Source organism: Euprymna scolopes, chromosome 13 (genome assembly GCF_053919585.1).
Source record: "Euprymna scolopes isolate OS-2025 chromosome 13, ASM5391958v1, whole genome shotgun sequence".
Classification (NCBI taxonomy): domain Eukaryota; kingdom Metazoa; phylum Mollusca; class Cephalopoda; order Sepiida; family Sepiolidae; genus Euprymna; species Euprymna scolopes.
The window spans coordinates 111,471,344-111,493,233 of record NC_136494.1 but is presented as its reverse complement, the minus strand read 5'-3'; the positions used below and the strand labels follow the sequence as shown (position 1 = coordinate 111,493,233).

The following is a 21,890-nucleotide window of genomic DNA, read 5'->3' as shown; positions in this document are numbered from 1 at the left end:
TTATGGAGAACATTAAAATTGAGGGTAATGCAAAGGAAGCCTAAGAATCTTATTCAATTGGAGGATTATTGTCAGGAAGAGTGGGCTAAAATTACTACTGAAGAGTGCAACAACTTGGTTGTAAACTATGAAAAGCGACTGAGGAAGGTAATCAAGGCCAAAGGCTATACAATTGATTATTAAATAAATCGTGCCAATAATTTTGAACAAGGGTTTTTTGCAATTATGTTTGTTGTTCCTTTGTTATTTATTTTTTCTAAAATCCGATTGCTGCATCGGAAAGGCCAGTTAAAAATACATAATATACTTTGTTATTTTCTTTAATTTAATCCCTTTTTTAGAATTTATTAGACAAAATTTAACTTTTATTTTACCGTGCCAATAAATATGATCATCACTGTATATAAAGAGAGAGAGAGAGAGAGAGAGAGAGAGAGAGTAGTGCAATATAATAGTCAATAGAACATTTGCCATTCGTCGCGTGCTCTCGTATAATGATGTAGGATTGACATGAAATCCTTAAAGATAAACTAAAATGACCGAAAAATGCGTTGAAATGACTTAAATAAATAAAAAAGTAAATGACTTACAATGGCTTTAATGAACTTAAGGATGAATTGAATAAACTTAAGAATGACTTAACTTCTTAAAAATAATTGGAATCCTTCAAAAACAACTTGAATGATCTGGAGAATTACTTGAATGTCTTTGAGACTGACTGGTTGTAAAATGGGTGATCATTTTAAAATTAAATTAATACAGAAAAGTGATCCCCCACTTTATATAACAAAAATACAAACATATGTACAGCATGTAGTAGGAACAGATACTACACTTTGATCTTGGCCAAAAGGCCAAGAAAAGGGAATTTATTTGCTCCCTCACCGAGCAAATTAGTCACAAGGCTGATTTTTAATGTGAGGAGTTAAGAGGAAATGGGGGCCAACTCCCCGGGGAGTAGGGGAACTGGATAGTGACAATTGATATGTGGGGTTGGTATTTATTTGCTCTCCCCCACCGAGCAAATTAGGCACAATGCCGATTTTAATGTGAGGAGTGATGGGGAAATGGGGACCAACTCCCTGGGGAGTAGGCGTGCTGGATAGTGTCAATTGGTATGAAGGGTTTCCCCTACATTGACAAAGGTCTGATATGTGGGGTTGGTATTTATTTGCTCCCCCACCGAGCAAATTAGGCACAAGGCCGATTTTTAATGTGAGGAGGGAAGGGGAAATGGGGACCAACTCCCCGGGGAGTAGGCGAGCTGGATAGTGACAATTGGTATGAAGAGTTGCCCCTACATTGACCAAGGTCTGATATGTGGGGTTACCCCCACATATGGTCTTTGCTTGCAGTATCTGCCGGAACAGATAATACACTTTGATCTTGGCTCGAAGGCCAAGAAAAAGTTTAAAAGCTAAGAACAGCATCTATTAAACACCGACCTTTGATCTTAACCAAAAAGGCCAAGCAAAGAAGTGTTACGCACAGACCGACCGACCGACAGAGTGTCTTGTAGAGTCATTTGAACGCGACTAAAAATGCATGAAGTAAAATAACTGAAGCGTATTTTACGACCGTCCAACGTCGGTGGCATACTAATTCAATGAAAAGAATAAAATTTTAGGTACCTATTTCATCAGAAATACAATACTAAAATATTAGTGTATAATTACGTATTTCTCTACATCTATATAAATATCCATTTTATTTAAAAAAAAAAGCGAAACAACAGGAATAAAGTAAATAGCGAATGGAACCCTCCTGATTGTTTAAAATTAATGTTGAAATAAACTCCTTCTTCTTTTTATACTATGAGGTCTTCTTTTTCTTTTTTTTCAGGTTTATTTTTTTTAGTTCGAGTTTGAATTTTTTTTGTAGTTTCACTTTTCTAGTAACGAAAATATAAATAGCAACCCCCCTTAAATAATTCTACCCAATCTACACATTAACAATTACTAAACAATCACCTTACATGCACACACTTTTATCCTTGAGTGGGCTTCGGATCTGGACGAATGGTGATTCTTATGTAAGCAAAAGTATTAACGCTATATTTACTTCAAAGCCTTTCAACATTATTCCACGAGTATTCGAGCACACGCATTTGCAAGGGATTTTGAACGCAGAGTGTTGATCGTATACACACATAGAAATAAAGATTTGCTACTGAATTTTGTTTTTTGTGTATATTTTAGAATTCCCCACTATTGTTACCCAATCTTTAAATGACAGGTTATTTATTTATACAGAAAAAATTGTCAGATTATTAATTTGCTTTGCTAATGTTTTTGTGTGTCGATAAACACCTCACCCATTTGAAAACCGCAAAACATTTTCAAGTGCCAATTAAAGTTTTGGATAAGGAATAAAAATATGGAATTCAGATATAAGGGAAATTTGCAAAGTGGACACTGCTCTTTTAAATAATTCTGAAATAAGATCCAAAATATCGATTCTGCAAATTCAAAGTCGAGTTATTATTGTATCAAGCAAATTCAATTGTAACCGCGTTTCGTTTACACTATAATGTTATTGCAAAAGAAAAAACAACAACAAAAGAACTTATTTCAGCTTGAGGTAAAATAGATATTTGTGTAAAAGAATTTGAGTAAAAGGATATCGCGATTAGAAAAACAATTCTAATCAATATATATTGATGTACTGTTTACTCCAACAAAAATCACTCAAATAACATAGAATATAATATGTAGATTTGAAGATGCATACCGAAGATTCTGTGGATAAGAAGTCAAGAAAATGACTAGTAAATGAACGATATTTTGGTATAAATTGTTATTAGATAATTATAAAACATGATGTTTCATAATCTGTTATTATGTGTTTCGGTAGCTGAAAGCAGGATAATTAACTATAGATAAATACAGATGGAAATAAAGCTCACATTAAATATAAAAAATGTGATATGATATTAATACAATTCCGTATATTTATTTTATATTAAGTATCTCTATTATTTGAATATGAAAAAATCCGATTCCATTTTATTTTTAGAAAGGATTTTAAAACTCTTGGCAATATAGACATGATAGAACGAATGGCTGTACATCCACAGATCATATGTAGTTATGAATTAGGCCGGCTTCATAAACAAATTATATTAATAATCAGTGACACGACCATAAGGGGTTCAAAGGTATAAGAAATGTATACAGTATTTAATATGAGAGTCTACATTTGAAAAGAAGAAAAAAAGCAAAACAAATGAAGTCCACAAACGTTTTTTACTTGGTTTTAGAAATGGTTTAATTTTTAATCAGCATATCTATCTCTACCTGTACTATTATATAAAAGACAATTTGTGTGTGTGAGAGAGAGTTCCTTCCTCGAAGCTTCTGAAACGGTTCTGCTTGCCTTTTGCAAATTTCACACAAAGGTAATTCATATGTCTGGCAGTGTTCTTAGATATGTTTTGTCCAGAAATTCATTCGCTAACTATCGAAAATCGAAAGAAATGCGATCAAAAACAGCCTTTCTTTCTTGTAGATAAAAAAAATTACAAGGGAATATTTCACGTTACACCGGCCAAGGGAGGCTATAAAACCTCAGCAAATCATTTCCGTTTGAAATAAACATACTTTTTGTCTCCTGGTGATATAGCTTGGTTGTAAAGCATTCGACTACAGATCGAATGATTCCCTGTTCAAGCCGGATGTACCTCACCATTTTATGTTACTTTTCTCTCATCAATAAGTTCAATTTACGAGAAAAAAGAGACACCATTTAAAATCGCAGCAAATTATTTTTCCGCTTGCATATCTTAAAACTAAACATTAATCGGAATGAACTGTTCCAGGGAATTCATAATCAAGCCATAATATCAGCTGACGTGATATTGTAAACAAACACAGACAGAATTAGATGAACGCCATCATTATTATTTTGTTTTCAATTTGCTTGCGAATAAGTTCACCGGAAAATTATTCCTCGTGCATATAGTATACAATAGAGGATATAATCTATAATAATACATACGCAATCTGTATACATTAAAGTACCATGTTTAAGCGTAGTATACGAACGAGCAACGCCGGGCGTCTAGTTAGTTGACTATACAAAACGGCTCCCACTCTTTTAAAAGTAATGCATGTTTATTGCTATGACTTCTTGCTTTAATTTTCCGTAACAAGCCAAGCACTTGAATGTTTATTAAATAAACTAGTTTCCGCATTTACTACCAATATTTTCTTCCGGCGCATTTAAAAATATAACCATCAAGAGTGTTCCTTACAATATTACATGTATTGTACAATAGGCAAAGAGAAAATGTAATCTATATATAAAAGAAACATATGCCTGTCTGTCTCCACATTTTCAAAATATATATTTTCCGAAACTAAACGTCGCAAAACCGCGCGTGGGACCGTTTTTTAATGGATCTTTACCCGTTTAAAATAATTTATAAAGGGTTAAAAATGGATTAAAAAATTAAAAATAAATATCGTTAGACATTTTGTACATACATCTTAGTTTATTAGTAATTCTTAATTTTTACTCAGTTCATGTTTGTATACAGTTAGTACAGTGGTAACGCCACTAGCTTTGAATGCTACACTTTGTTGCGTAAAAGAAGGGAAGATACCACTATCGACGTATCCTGTTGTTGCTCAATTCGCGAGGCCCCCATTTATCAAGATTATTGTCTTTCCAATCTCTCCCAAGTAGTTGAAAATCGTCATAAACGTTACATTAATTCAGAAGTAAGTTCGCGAACAGTTGTGTGTGGATTGCTTACAACTATAGTCCTTAATTGATCGTTGTAAACATCCAGTGGCACACCATCACACTCATAGTACCTCAAGACTCTAGTCGCTGAAACAAAATGTCTCAAACAACTATTGTGCTGGGCGTTCAGTAGTGGTTTATGCGCCTAACACTGCATTTATATTTGCTCTCTATAGGCCCCACAACAGCGGAGTTACTATCTTTAAGAGCATATCTGAGAAAATAGACCTCATACTGTCTTCACATCCCTCGGCTAACATCCACATATGTGGTGACTTCAACGTCCATGACGTGGAATGGCTGACCCATTCAAATAAGACAAATGATGAGGGGAGGTTTTGTCATGATTTTGCCATTGCTTATGATCTCACTCAGATTGTTCGCGAACCCACCCGTGTGCCCGATACACCCGGTCAATATGCAAGCCTCTTAGACCTTTTTCTCTCAACTTCCCCTGAGCTATGTTTATGTTCCGTTCATTCTCCTCTAGGATCCTCCGACCACTCCGTCGTATCAGTTAAGAAAAAAACGAAATGTAAGAAGCCCCCAGATGTACCCCTCAACCGTACTGTATACCGATACTCTATGGCTGACTGGGATAGCTTCCGTACATTCATATCTGATTTACCTCTGCACTCCATGTTTAAAAAGGATGTGTCCTCTATATTATCAGATCTGACCGAATGGTTAATTGCAGGCATAGACCAATTCATACCATCTAAAAAATTCCAACAAAAACCTAACAGCCAGCCATGGTTCTCCCCAGAATGTGCTGCTGCTATCACGCACAGAAATCACTTTTTCCATAGCTATCAACGTAATAGATGCACTGAGACTAAAGCTGCTTTCAGGTCTGCCAGCAACCACTGTAAAAGAGTAATAAAAAATGCAAGAGAGCTATATGCCCAGTCTGTTAAATCCAAGGAAGCTGATCAGCGGCTTGGATCCCACCAGTTTTGGCAAATAACAAATAGGATCCTGAACAGAAGTGTGCGTTCTATCCCAACCATTATCAATGGACCAGAGGTTATCTCGTCAGCGTCAGACAAGGCCAAACTATTTGCAAAGAACTTTGCAGCTAATTGTACCCTATGCGACGAAGGCCATCAACTCCCCATATTTCCTCCTATAACACAGAACAAGCTAGGTAACATACAAATATCCGTGCATGAGGTCGCCAAGCTAATAAAGAACCTAGATTCCAGTAAAGCAACTGCCCCTTATGGCATCCCAATTATAGTGTTAAAAAAGCTTCAACCAGAACTTTCTCCCATACTTACGAAACTATTTAAGCGCTGCCTTAAGGAGAAGTGCTTTCCGACTCCCTGGAAGACCTCATCAGTTTGCCCTGTATTTAAGAATTCTGGTGATAAGTCATCTCCCTCTCAATACAGACCTATAAGTCTCCTGTGTGTTATGAGTAAGTTGCTGGAATCCATATTAAATAGAGAAATAGTCAACCACCTCAGCAGGAATAATCTTCTTCGTGACACACAAGATGGTTTCCGCTCTGCAAGATCTACCGCAGATGTGCTGACGGTTATATCCCACAGGATTAGTGAATCTCTTGACAAAGGCTTCCTTTCTAGGTCAATTGCTCTCGACATATCAAAGGCCTTCGACAAGGTATGGCATAAGGGTCTACTTCACAAGATTTCCAGCTACGGTATAACTGGAAATGTTTACTCAATCATTAAATCATTTCTCTCCGATAGGCTCATAAGAGTAGTGGTAGATGGACAAAAATCGGAGGCCTGCAATATAAATGCTGGAGTCCCTCAGGGGTCAATCCTGGGTCCAACTCTCTTCCTGATCGACATCAATGACCTCCCTAAACACATACTTAAATCATTCGTTGACATCTATGCTGATGACACGACCATCTACGGCAACACATCAAAGGCTGTAAATGACAAAGTTCTCTCTGATTCTCTCTCCTCTGATCTCGAGCGCGTGGTTCAGTGGGGGAAGATGTGGCTGGTTCCCTTTAATGCATCCAAAACGAAACTCCTATCCTTACATCATCAACGCTCTGATCCCCATCTGGCATCAATTGTGATGGATGGCTCTCGTCTGGGTGAGGCTCCGTGTTTTGACAAGCTTCTGGGTTTGACCTTTACTCCTAATCTGAAATGGAACACGTACATCAAGTCTGTTGCCAAGGTCGCTGGAAAGATGGTGGGATGCTTCTACCGCTCCAGAAGATATCTCACTACGGATGCAATTCTCTATCTATATAAAAGCCAAGTACGTCCAAGGATGGAATACTGTTGCCATATCTGTGCAGGAGCTGCTAAAAACAGCCTATCCTGCCTTGACAGAGTACAAAATAGACTTCGTGGCTTAGTGGGGGATGCCCTTTTCTCTACCCTGCAACCTCTCTCCCACAGAAGAGACGTTGCGAGCCTGTCCTTGTTTTATCGTTATTTCCATGGCAGATGCTCTATGAACTCCAATCTCTGGTCCCCCCTCGCTAATCTTTCACGAAAAACACCCGTCTAGCTGAATCCACTGTGAAAAATTTCCCCCACTCTATATCTGTGCCTAAATCAAAACGTGGATTCCATGAACAAAGCTTCTTTCTTAGAACTGCACGCCTGTGGAACTCTGTTCCGTCTGCCTGCTTCCCTCCGGACTACAACTTTGTTGTCTTCAAGTCCAATGTTAACAAATTCCTAATGAACCGCATCATAAAGTAAACATTTCAGCAAATCTCCTCACTAACGTAATGTACTTGCAATAACCCTTATCCCTGAGTGGCTTCCGGGCCTTGATAAGTGGTGATCACTGTGTAAAAAAAACAAACAAAAAAAAACACTTCATTTATATCGCGAGCTGTTTCACCATCTTTTTGGCCAAGCTTGACTTGAAATAAGAAAGTTGTGAAAATTTGCTTTTTTTCTATCGTATATTAAACGTACTGAAAATAAATTGTAATTGTTTTTAAACGATTGTAATTAAACCGATTAGATAGCGGTAGAAACGCTATTTAAAATGATATATAAAGTAAAGGTATTATACCGAAAACCTCTTTGAAAATACATCATTTCAAATCCAAATGAAAATTTCGCCGGAACATTCATGACCACCTAATAATATATAATTTTAAATTTTGATTTAAATGGTGTATTTCCAAATAAGTTTTGTTTATAATACTTCCCATATAATATGCTAAAAAGCAAATTCAGAAGAAGCATCAGTCAATAATTATTGCAAATTAATGTTCGTATTCGAAACAGTTTTTAAAATTATTTCGCCATTAACATTCTTCTGAGATAATTAATGTCGCAAATTAGGTTTTCCTCTGCGAATGTAAAACAGTTACAACCATTTTATGCGGTGTCAAGTGATGTTGCAGATACCATGCGGTCTGTGATGCGAAGAATGCAATATTAAATTATCAAAATGTTATTATATAGGTTTCTATTTGTTTTTTTTCTTAAGTATTGTATTAGGCTGGGTGCCCAACGTTGCCTGGCGTTGCCTGGGGTTTGGAAGTATGTGTTGAGCAAAAACAAAAATGTGGTAGTAGGAAGGCAGGCTCGGACTCGTGACGTAAAAGCGGAAAACAAGTGGAAGAAAATCTGACGTTCTACCTTTACTCCATGACGCTACCGGAAATTCGGAACATTAGAATTAGGTAAAGTCAATCCAACCGATACGATGACTTGCAAAAATGGCTTGCAAAAAGTCGACACCTCCTGGTAGCAAACTGCCCAGGTGAGAGTGAAGAGATCAATAGTTTTGGCCAATTTTTCGATATTTGCGTTCGAGACGTCGAATCAAAAAGAGATCAATTCCGTAAAAAATCCGTTACCTCTGTCGAAAGTTTAATACATACATACATACATACATACATACATACATACATTTACACGGACAGATGAGATTTATGCAATAAACTAGCTTGGGTTCCTGGTGTTGTCCGGGGGTTTGGGGGTGTTGAGCATAAAAATAGTGAGAGTAGAAAGAAAGGCTTGAATCCGTACTGCAAAAGAGGAAAACACGTGAAAAAAAGTGACGTCTTTGCTGTTACTTCCATCGCCAAACCGGAAGTGACGGAGGTTTAAATAAGAGCTACTAAATCGAATATAGGAGTTGACATTCGAAAATATCGGCGAAAAAAGCGAGCCGTCCCTGTAAAAAGTGCCTTGTTAAGGGTAAAGGAATTAATGTTTTAGCCAATTTTTCTATATTTGTCTTCCGAAGGGTCGAGCTTAAAAACGATACCTGTCTCGTTAAAATCAATCGCATCCGTCGAAAGTTTTAGGCAAACATACATACATACATACATACATTTCTATGGACAGGTGAGATTAATATCTTAGAATAGCCTCGGTGCCCAGCGTTGCCCGGGTGTTTAGAGCTGTGCGTTGAGCAAAAATAAAGGTGATAATAGGCAGGCAGACTTTTACCCGTACCGCGAAGGAGAAAAAGAACGTGAAAAAAGTGACGTCTGTGCTGCTGCGTCAATCGTCAAACTGGAGGTGACGAAGGCTAAAATTAAGACTAGTCAATCGAAAAGAAGACGATGATTTTCGAAAATATCGGCGGAAAAAGCCAGCCCCCCCCTGTACAAAAGTGCCCAGTATAGGGTAAAAGAAATTAATGTTTAAGCAAATTTTTCGTTATTTTTCGTCAGACGGGTGGGCTTCAAAACAATACCAATTTTGAGAAAATCCGTCGCCTCTGTCAAAAGTTTTAGACATACATACATACATACATACATGCAGACATACATTTTAACAGACATGTGAGAATTATATTTTAGCCTGGGTGTCTGGCGTTGTCTGAGTGTTTAGAGGTGTGTGTTGAGGAAAAAATATAAAAGTTGTAGTAGGCAGGCTAGAACCCGTACATGGAAGGAGGAAGACAACGTGAAAAAAGTGACGTCTTTACCGTTGCGTCCATCGCCAAACCGGTATAAGCAAAGGTTTAAAGTAAATCTAGTCTGTCGCAAATAGCGAGTGACTTTCGAAAATATCGGCGATAAAAGCGACTCCTCCTTGTAGAAAAGTGCCCAGTTTATGTTTTTAGCCAATTCTTCGATATTTGTCGTCTGAAGGGTCGCGCTCTAATACGATACCGATGTCGTGAAAATCTGTCCCCTCTCTCAAAAGATTCAGGCATACATACATACATACATACATACATACATACATTTAAACGGACAGATTAGATTTATATTGTAAACTAGCCTAGATGTCCGGCGTTGCCTAGGTGTTTGAAGGTGGGTTTTAATCAAAAGAAAAGTTGAAGGCAGGCAGGCTCGAACCCGTACCGAGAGGGAAAAGAACGTGAAAAATAAACGTGACGTATTTGCTGTTGTACCCATCGCCAAACGAGAAGTTAGGTAGGCATAAATTAAGGCTAGAAAATCGAAAAGATGGAATGACTTTCGAAAATATCGGCGAACAAAGCGAGCCTTCCCTGTAGAAAAGTGCGCAGTCAAGGGTGAAGGCATTATTGTTTTGGGCCAATTTTTCAAAATTTTTCGTCCGAAGGGTAGACCTTCAAAACGATACCGATCTCATGAAAAATCATCCTATCTGTCGAAAGTTTTGCGACGCATACATATATACAAGCATACATACATACACACATTTAAATAGACAGTTGAGATGTATATTATAGACTCACCTGGGTACCCAGCGTTTCCCTGGTGTTTGGAGGTATGTGTTATGAAATAAATAAATAAATAAATAAAGTGGTAGTGGGCAGCCAGGCTCCAACCTGTTCCGCGAAGAAGGAAAAGAACGCGAAAAAAAGTGGCGTCTTGGCTGTTGCGCCCACCGCCAAACCAGAAGTGACTTAAGTTTTAATTAACGCTTGTCACTCGAAGATTGGACGATGGCATTCAAAAATATCGGCGTAAAAACCGACTCCTCCCTGCAGAAAAGTGTCCAGTTAATAGTTAAGGAATTAAGGTTTTTTAGCTAATTTTTTGATATTTGTCGTCCGAAGTGTCAGCTTCAAAACGATTGAAATTTTGTGAAAATCCGTCGCCGCTGTCGAAAGTTTTAGGCCAACATGCAGACATACATGCATACATTTAAACGGACAGGTGAGATTTATATTATAGATTATAGAAGATGTGAGATGCGGTGCAGGTTAGTTTCCGATCTTCATGAATTTTCCTGGTGTGTCGATTGTTTTAATCATATATTTTGTACGTTGCCATTTTAGCTAATTTTTTCGCTATTAATTGATTTCAAATATGCAACCACAATAGCACCTTAACGTATCTGTAGTACATTATTAATAGTACCACAAAATAAATAAAATTAACATGTTATCAAATGCCCCACATATTTTCATCCTATTTAAAGACTCTCATTAGTTTGCAAAGAGATTGAACTTAACGTCTTTGCATTAAAAATATATATGCAAATAAATATCAGACATTTCTTGTCGTGGAATAATACATTCGAAGCTTAATTTTGATTAGTCAAAATTATTTATGCACATTATAAAAACATTTTCTTTTCCCCTATAGTTTAAGTAGGTGTTTTAAACGCAAAGCGGGAAGATGACAACGAACAACGATATACCAATGGCTGCGTATGAAGATTTGATTTACCAAACTGTTGCAGAGGAAATTCGAGCAACTCTTGAAAATGAAGGCGTAGTTTATCCTAGATTATCGGACCTTGATTATCCGATGCATTTCTTAAATTTGGGAATTACAGTGGCTCTTGTTTCTATGATCACCATTTTGTGGTTTTTCTACACAACTTACAAGAAACGAAACAAGGTAAAGGATGTAAGCGAGCCCGCATCGGACCCGGCTGTTGCTTCGAAAGAGGAGTAGACATGGCATCAAATTCCTAAATTCGCTGAGGTGGAGATTCCATCACTTTCAACATATTCATGTACATTCAACCGGTTATAAAATATTGCAATATTTGATTCCCTAATTTTTTTTAATTTTTTTTTTATATACATTTTTTTTCTTATCTCTATGCACATTCAAATTTAAACATACACTGGCATTAATGATTTCCTCGTTTCGTGTAAATTTAAGTAGAATTTGTTCTTGACACTCTGGAATGTAAGCTTCAACTTGTAGAACCTTTTTAAGCTTGTAAAATTCTTTTAACTTCCATGATCATTCTTTCGACACTCATGTATATATTACAAATTTGAGATGAACTTTTAATCTGACATGTGCTAACAATGTAAAAACTCAAATCTTAATTGATTTGTCATCTAAACATTCATTTAATCGTATTCTGTTGCTAACAGTTTAATGCTTTTTACGTTTTCGTTTTGGAGCCTTACAAAATGCATTTTGTAATCGATTGTACAAGACCGTACCAATCTAATGTTCTGACCATTTCATTCATGGCTGGATTACTTACCGTTAAAAATAAAAAGTAAAAATATCAAATTGTTTGTCTTCAAATCTGAGAATATTAGCGGATTTCAATAAATTTCCAGGCATTTTTCGGATGCACTTTTGATAGTACCCACAAGTCTAGTCCCCGTAGAAGTAATATCTTACAGCTGCAATGCACTTATATCGTTCAAGCTTCTGGAAAGCTCCATTGAAGTCCCTTTGTATATGCGTGTCGATGACTCTTGTCACAGCGTATTTAATCTCCGTTTCGTAACGATGTCTCTAATATTTCCTCTTAGCTTAAGGAATAACCAAAAGTTACTGGGGAGCAACAGCTGGACTAGTGTCTGAGGAACTATATTGATCATCTTGGTCAAATAGTTTGATCTTCTAACTCTCCGAACAAAGGTCGCGCAAATCTCCCATCTTCAATTACTCGCTAATACTTGTTTAGTTCCCACACTAACATTAAACTATGCACTTAGTGTCTCAATAGACATACGACAGTCCTTACTAAATAAATTCTTAGTTCGGTCAATTACTTCTGGTCGTAACTTCTTTACTTCTCTTGTACCCCCCTCATCTCAGATTGCCTGCCCCCTTGAATCCTGAATGCCATTCACAAACCTGTTCGATAACTGTAAGATGGTCTCAAATCAGTGAAGCCGTTCATAACTTTCTGTAGCATTTTTGAAATTAACGAGCTGTGACAGATTTTAGATGGGTGTATTCCTACTCTTGTTGTAGCTATTCATTTGGACCTTAACTTAAATTGCTCACTCATCAAGTATGTCTAGCAAAAACTGAATTTTAAAGTCTACGACAATAAATGTTTGTACAAAGCCTGGAAACTTATTGAAACCACCTATGCCAATGTCTGCACACTATGATTTGAGCTTCTCGTATCATTTCTGCATTTTTCATAATCATTTGTAAAAATTCCGATAACTTTAATCTAGATATTAATGCGTAGTTCTCTTATAATATAAGATTCAGAGGGTTACTAATTTCATGTACGTATCTGTTATTTCGTAAAACCTTTAAGCATTTACACGTAATTTCTAACGTAAGTTTTCAATCGAAGCATTAACATGCTTTTTCTTTGATTGCTTCCTTAAAGTTAATACTAAAGGGATTGTAAATCCGATCCTAATGTTATTCTATACAGCCTATTCGCGTACGTCAGTCTTTTTTGCTTAGTATAGGCTTGGTTAATGCTGGAATTTGTAATTCACACATTTCAATAAAAATAAGCAGCTACTTTTTTTTCCTTATATGCAATAAATGTAATTGTTAGTATTTTAATTGCTTTACAAAAGATACTATTAACTTAAGATCTGTCCTAGCACTGCCTGCATATTTAAATGCGTACCAATTTGCAGGAAATATTGGTATTTCACTTTAAGTCACCGAGTTTATTTCACGATCAAAATGAAAGCACCACAGTAAACTGTTTCTGGATTTCTCTATTACAAACTTTATTACATTAACTTGTTTCGAGAATACGTAACTTTAAACTGTTACTATTAAATAATATCGTATATCCAAGTAACTTGGCGAATGGGATTTTTGTTGTTGGTAACCTTATTGAATGAACAACGTAATGCATCTGCTTAAATGGTTTGGTGTATCGCGTTATTTGGTTACCATGCACTGTAACAATACATGCGTTACCGTTACCATATATTTGAAAAATATCTAAATATTTTAGTCTTTATCATTTTCACATTTTGGAAAAATATTAAATGTAAATTTATTTTACTTTCTAAATCACCCTAGACTTTGTCCAGAGCCTTGAACGCTACAATTGAGTCAACAATATTAGTTGACGAACATTGATTTAAAATGTCTTGTAAATGAAACCATTTGGTGATATTTAAAGTTAAATGGTGTTATGGAAAGTTCTAATGTAAAATGAGCTTTAACAAGCTTTTAATTTGTTTGAAATTCATGCAAAAAACCAGTACGGTACTGTTTTGTAAAATTACTCCTGGCATTTATATAGCCCTTTTTATCTTTATTTTCATGGGAAGTTATTTTACAAAACCTTGACTAGAACTTGTGATTTCTTGATAAATTACTCCCCCCCCCGAACAATTGTTTTTAATATAGAAAAACAGTAAAGTTCGCCACTCTAATAAATATGCATCCATAAAACGCTCTCATATATATCACCGATAACGGAAATCGTAATTTTATCTCCAATCGGTAAAGCTATTTTTCTTTGTCGTCGCTTAGCAACAATGATAGAACAGGCCGCGGAAATTCTAAGGTAAATTGATAGCGTCTTTTTATTTTTTTTTTTTTTATGTATTTTATTTTTTTGTTTTGCATGAGGTGGTCTGTAGTTTACAAACCCCGCATTGAAATGTTTTTTTCGTTAACTGGAAGTAAGTTTCTCTTCTGCTATGTGTCAGTGTTCGTTCCCTTATGATTCCGAAACTGAGCTGATTTAAAAGAAAATAACACATGCACTTTATTTTCATGGGAGATTTTTTTTTAGATAGTTTTTGTATCGGAATATCTAGTGTCGGTAATCAGAAATCTGATTAAAAAAAACAGTTCACTTTTGATCAAAATGAACCTTTGTTCAGCCTACCAACATAATTGCATTAGTTTTATAACCATACAAGGAGAATGACTCGGCCTATAAAAATTAAGATTCTTTTAGACAGGCGCGTTCAAAATGAATTTTTTTTTTTTTTTTTTTTTAGTAACTGGACAATTGTACTTGCATTTTAAATTTAATTCAAGTCATAAAATCCAAAATAATTTCATGAAATCAACAGTTGGTTCTCTACAATGCAATATAGACTATACTGAATTGTAGACTCCTTAGGAGGAGATATGTGAAGCTTCCTCCTAGTGTGTTGACTTCTTGACTAGAGCAGGGGATCAATTGATTTGACGAATGAGCGATTTTACGGATATCAATGAAAATAAAAGTATAAGTGTGGAACCTTAGTCTATCCTTTAAGTTCCGAGCAACGTCGGGTCCTCCTGCTAGTTTTCATGCATATAGAGAGAGGTGAGTCTCTTAACTGATGGTTGACTATATGCCCTCCTTGGGTCAGAATTAATTTTATTATGAATCACAATATCGCTGGGAAATAAATTATACCCGTGAGTAATTAATTCAGTTTTCAATACTTAGCTAATCTAAACTGTGAGAAATGTAAAGTTTTGTATTGATAATTAATGTGCTACGTAGTTCATCTCTAATATAAGTCTCACCCGTCTGTTTAAATTATGTATAGTTGCCTAAAGCTTTCAACAGAGGCGTCGGATTTTCATGAGATCGGTATCGTTTGGATTCTCGACCCTTTGAACGACAAATATCGAAGAATTTGCTAAAAACATTAATTCCGTCACCCTCAACAGGCACTCCTCTTCAGAGAGGGGTCGCTTTTTTCACCGATATTTTCGAAAATCGTCCCCTCTTTTCGATTGACTGTATAACTGACACTAATGTGTGAAGATAATTATGAAAACCATTCCATTTACATGCTCGTTATATCATTTTTTTATATTTTATCATTGCATTATTTATTTATATTCGAACACAACGCCTTAAATCTAAAATTAAATATCAATACCAAAGTATATTCAGGTGTCATTTTATGGTCCAACCATTAAGTCAGACCGACATTAACACTAACACTAAGCCCTAAGCTAGTGTATATAATAAATCCGCAATGCTTTTCATTAATATTTAGTCATCAGAAATAATTCTGGAACATTAGGTAAACTGAACATACTTAAAAGACCCAGATTAAATGTTATCGGGTAAGTTATATTGGTCGCCTGCACGGTTTTATATGTATGCCGCTTATTTTCTGGATTGCTTCGATGAATGCCTTTGATTTATAGAAGTGATACATATACTGCATTTGGAAGACAAATGAATTGACTGTAATTCTCTTAATATTCTCTTAGAATGTCTTCACTGAAGTGTGATGACAAGTTGTCACAAAGGAAGGCCACGTCTTCCTTGTAGCCTCATACAAAATGGAAGTGCCGCCGAGTAAAAATAATCTTTGAAAATGATGTGGTCGAACCATACGATTATGATGAATGTTGTCTGGCCTACCTTCAGTCTATGCATACCAGAGAAGTTTTGCATTGCACACAACATACAATGGCAATGTTTGTCCTGTTACTGTTCCTGCTAGTATAAGGCTTGTAGAATTTTTTGTACTGTTCACAGTTCTTTCTGGATACCGAACACCTTTCTTGAAGAGTTGAGTAGAGTTATAGCGTCTCCCAACCTTGTGCTAGTCGATATATCTTTGTATTTTTCTGGCTGAAACAGAACTTATCATTGTGTAAACACTACTGCCATTTTTAACAGGTAAATAAGTTAAAATATTAAATATCTTGTCAAAATAAAATATCTAATTTTAAATTCTATGCTGACCCCCACACATATCCACTCATTCTGGGGTGACTTTGGCCATCCCCACATCTCACTAGTAATGTGTTATATCAATTACCTTATTTTCATTGTGTCTATCCTTCTTACTGCTTAAATTACCAAATCTTAAAACCGTAAAATATATTCATGGTACTAACAGACCTGTGACGATATAAATTTCAGCAGAGAAAATCATGCAGTCAAGCGGCCATTTTAAATTGAAAATATATCTGCAGAAAATGAGTGCTGCTGCACCACGATAGGTCTGTGAAACCTAGAAATGATGTTTCAAAAAGCAGAGATCATATATTATTTACGCATTATCTTGATTTTTTTTTCCTTTCCTCAATGTCTTCAAATCACCCCGAGTTGCCAGAGTCACCCCCACCTCACGCAAACGTAAAATATTCCTCTGTAAAAATTCTCACTCTTTTATTTATACGAGAAGAAACTCTGTTTAAGATCATCAAACCCAAGTATAAGCTTACATGATATAATAAACATACACGGAATTTGATGAACGACATTACAATCATTAATATTTATTTATTCATTTTTTTATTTTTGTGAATTAGTGCACTGCGAAAATTATTACACGTAATATATGAAAATCAATAGCGAATGGATTCTATAATATTATTGTGCTAATAAAATATTTTTTGACGTTCAAATTCAAAATACCATAACTCCTTTCATTAAACTTTATTAATCGAAATAAAAAAAACATTAGAATCGTCACATTTTTGCCAATGAGAACTTTTTTTTATATCATTAGCATAGAAATCCGGAGTTCTGAAGCTATGAATGCATTGAATGCTGATTCAGCATCATCTCAGCTTTTGAAGCAGTTTTCACGCAGGAAGTTGTTGAGATGCTTGATAAAGTGAAAATCGGTGGGCGAAAGGTCCGGTGAATATGACAAACGAGGCAGTCTCGTAGCCCAATTCGTTCAGTATCTGCGGAGTCAGTTGAGCAACATGCGGGGGGGGGGCGTTGCCATGAAGGAGTATGGATTCCTCCATATTGATCAATCTCGGGCACACACGTTTGAGCCTTTGTAAATTTCTTGGCAGTGCTTCTCCCCCGTAATCGTTTCGCCTGGATTCAAGAAGCTGTGATGGATGTGACCGGCCGCAGACCATCAGACAATAAGCATAACTTGTTTTGGGGTGCAATTTCGGCTTCAAGAAGTCTTGTGGAGCTTCTCCGGCGATAGTCGTAGATCATCAACTTCTCATCCCGCGTAACAATCCGCTCGAGATATGGGTCGTTTTTGTTACGTAGACGACGCTTCAAAACGATGTTTTTTAATACCTATTCATCCAACATCTTTTACTTTACTTTTGCTTTAACTGGCGAACGACTGTTGAGTGGTCGACCTCGAGTTCAACAGCAACTTCTCGTGTGGTTTTGCGAGAATCCACTTCGAATGTTCGTTATGAACGGCTCTTAGCTGGCCGCGACCGTCTTCATCTTCGAAGCTCTAGTCACCATTGCGAAATACTTGAGCTACACGTTCGTTAGTGCTTCTTCGGTCAAACGCATCATTTATATCACGAGCTGTCGCGGCAGATTTTCGGCCTAGTTTGAACTGGAACAAGAAAATCGGGCGGATTTGAATTTTGCTGTCGAAAAGCCTGCAAATCACGAATGAAAGGATTGAGAACGGTAACGAATAACAGGATTCAATGGAGCAGAAAACGCGCTAAAAATCATATATAACACGTGTATATATATATATATATATATATATATATATATATGAATAAATTAATTCAGAAATCTGTTATATAAATTTAGTCTGTCTGTTTAAATGTATGTATTTGTTTTTATGTCTACCTAAAACTTTCGACAAAGGCAACAGATTTTCAGGAGATCGAAATCTTTTGAAATTCGACTCTTCAGACGACAAATATCGAAAAAATTGGTAAAAAAAAATTAATTCCTTCACCCTCAACTGGGCACTTTTCTTACAAGGAGGGATCGCTTTCTTTGCAGATATTTTCGAAATCCATCCCCTCTTTTCATTTGACTAGCCTTAATTTAAAACTTTTCCACTTCGGATTTGGCAATGGACGCAACGGCGAAGACTCCATTTTCCCCCGTTATTTTCCTGCTTGTCAGTACGGGTTCATACCTGCCCGCCTACTACCATTTTTTTTCAGCCTAACATACACCTACAAACACCCAGGCAACGTCAGTTACCCAGGCTAGTCATATATAAAAGTAACTTATGTGAGAAAAAAGATATTGATTTCACACCAACCTTATGCAAAGTAAATCTGCATACATTAAAATATCATGTTTAAGAGTATTGTACGACCGTGCAATGCCGAGTGGCCAGCTAATTAAATATGCACTGTAAAGAATGCAAAGTCTAATTCTAACATTCTATAATATAGAAATATTCTCGTTTCTTTAGAATCGTATTAATATCACCTAACAAATTTTTGTAACTCTAAAACATGTTTAGGCTAATAGGAAAATAGAAAAGCAAATAGCAAATCCAACCTATTCCATCGTTTGAAATTGATCAGTGAACAAGCAGTTTGTTTTCCTATGTAGGAATTTAAATTTTAATATCAATTCCATTTTAAAACATTTCCGTTAATTTCATTACTCTGCTAGGTGACATAAGTTTATGGGTATAAATATTATCCTAAACCTTGGTACACCTAATAAAAATATGACTAAAATGTTGAAATTTGAAAGCAATGGAGCTGGCAGCAATCTAGAAGAGCTGGTATTGTCTAAACCGGTATGTAAAGTACCATGAATTAAAAAAAAAAGATTAATTTATAGGATTAGAAACATTGCGTTTTTTTATTATTTTATCGGAGCATGCGTGCATTATTTCCTTTATAAGAACTGAAAATCAATGATTGTAATAATTTCGAACTTTTTTGCAATTTATTGTCGCAGTTAGAATAATTAGTTAATTTAAAAGCTAGAATTTTTAATTTTTTACTTTCAATTCTAGTTCCTCTCCTTTTGTTTTTAAGACTGAAACATTATCGTAAACAAATTTGAAGACATTTAAACGAACCAAGCCAAAATACCATGTTTTCTTGTAGCTTTCCGATGTTCTAGATAATTTAATATTTAAAGCGTCAGTGTAAACTAGTTAAAGATTTACTCATTTATTATTATCAAGTAGAAAACACGATTTTTATTATCAGGACAAAACAAAAGCAAATTCCCTCCTCCCTTGAGGCTTGCATTTACGAACATCCGTGGGCTTAGAACTAATTTAAATGACGTATAAACATTTCTCCTAACAAACACCCCGGATATCTTAGCACTAAGTGAGACTAACCTACACTCCTCCAACTACTTTAATATGCCTGGATATCTCCCACTCTGCCGTAAGGATTGCCAGACATATGCGTGGGCTTGGAGTCTATATTCGAAATACCCTCCCCTTGACTAGAGAAACAAAACTAGAATCTGACGATCAAACTTTTGTGTTTTAGACTTAACATGCAACATAACATTAGTTACTTTTATTTTCTCTACCGCTCTCCCTCTACCCAGGACTGTACCTTAATAAACAAAATCTCTGACAACGTAGTTACAGCACTTTCCCTCGACACTAGCGCACAACTGCATGTATATGGAGACTTCAATGTCTACCACAACAACTGGCTCGGATTTTCTACTCACACAGACGCAGCTGGTAGCATAACACAACCTCTCTATATCTCATCCCTATCACAGACGGTTGCGTTTCCAACCCGGTTCCCTGACCAGCAAGAACAACACGCATCACTGCTAGATTTAATTCTGGCCACAGTTCCCGAAGATTGCGTTACGAATGCCCACACCCCACTTGGAAATGCTGATCATGTAGTGATATTAGTTGAAATCGCACTAAACTCCAGAGCCAAAACGGAAAATCCATTACTCAAAACAACGAGATATTATAAAAAGACTGACTGGGAAGCCATCAAGGATCTTAGCAGGACCGCCCCATGTCGAAATATCTTCTCACTTCCTGCTGAACAGTAGGCACATGAGACCACTAAGTGGTTAAAACAGCTATTGAAACACATGTTCCCACGCGGAAGTTTTAAAGCAAGTCCCACTCTCCCCAATGGGTTACTTCTAGTTGTGCAGCTACCGTCGCGCAAAGGCAGCAAGCGTACAACAGATTTAACCGACATAAGTTCTGTTCAAACAGACAGAAGTATATAGAGGCCAAAATAACTGTAAGAAAGAACGCCGACAGCTAAGAGAGAATTTACTGAAACCACCAAAAAACGCATCGAAGCACAGATATTAGGAACCCGTGACTTCTGGAAAATCTACAACAGTGTAGTAAATAATGCGCAATCAACAATTCCGCCACTATCCAACAATCATGAGGTTGTTTGCTCACAACTTAGAAGGCTAACATGCTTGCCAGTCGGTTCGCCTCCAATTCCGCACTGGACCCTGCCAACCACCCCTCTCTTACTTTCCTTTTCGGACAGACGCTACACTAGAAGATCTGGAAACCCCCCCTATCTCAGGTGCTGGCTATCATAAAAAAATCTTGACACTTCAAAAGCATGTGGACCTGATCTCATCCCGGCTGTTCTATTAAAAAAGAGTTCCGTCGAAGTAGCATCGGTTCTCTCCAAACTTTACAACAAATGCCTTAAGGGATCTTGCTTTCCTGCTTCAGTGGTACCAGTTTTCAAGAATTCTGGTGAAAGAACTGACCCAGTAAATTACCGCCCCATTAACCTCCTCCCACTTTTCGCCAAAATATTTGAGTCCATTATTAACCAAGCTCTAGCCCACCACCTTACAGATGATAAACATCTGACCGACCAACAATACGGATTTAGTCAAGCCCGTTCTATGGCAGACATCCTAACTCTAATTTATAAGCAGGGGAGGGTAGAGCGGTAGCTCTAGATATATATAAGTCTTTTGACAGGGTATGGCATGAAGACCTTAGGAAAATCAGATCATACGGCATCAGTGGAAGAATCTGTGACATAATTCAATGCTTCTTAGATAAGAGAAAAATCCAGGTTGCCATGAATGGTTGTACATCCAAACAATATCAAAATGCAGGAGTGCGTCAGGGGTCTATCATTAGACCTCTTTAATTCCTAATATTCATAAATGACCTCCCTGGCAAAATTGTCTGTGAGATGGGTATATATGCTGATGACACTACTCTCTATTACCGACACGACAGGAAACTAATGAACACATACCTCGGGAAATGGCAAAAACATTAGAGGATGACCTCCGATCTGTAGTGGAATGAGGACATAAATGGATGGTCACATTCAATGCTGCTAAGACTAAACTGATTTCCTTCAATAACTACAAGAAACATTCTCTGCCACCAATAGCAATGGCCAAATACTCTTTATCTGAAAGTACATCTTTTGA

General features: G+C 36.5%; 1 pseudogene; it reads right to left on the bottom strand.

Annotated features, from left to right (window-relative positions):
* Positions 1-728: 728 nt before the first annotated feature.
* Positions 729-866, bottom strand: LOC145292483 (U2 spliceosomal RNA; annotated as a pseudogene).
* Between the last annotated feature and the right edge of the window lie 21,024 nt (positions 867-21,890).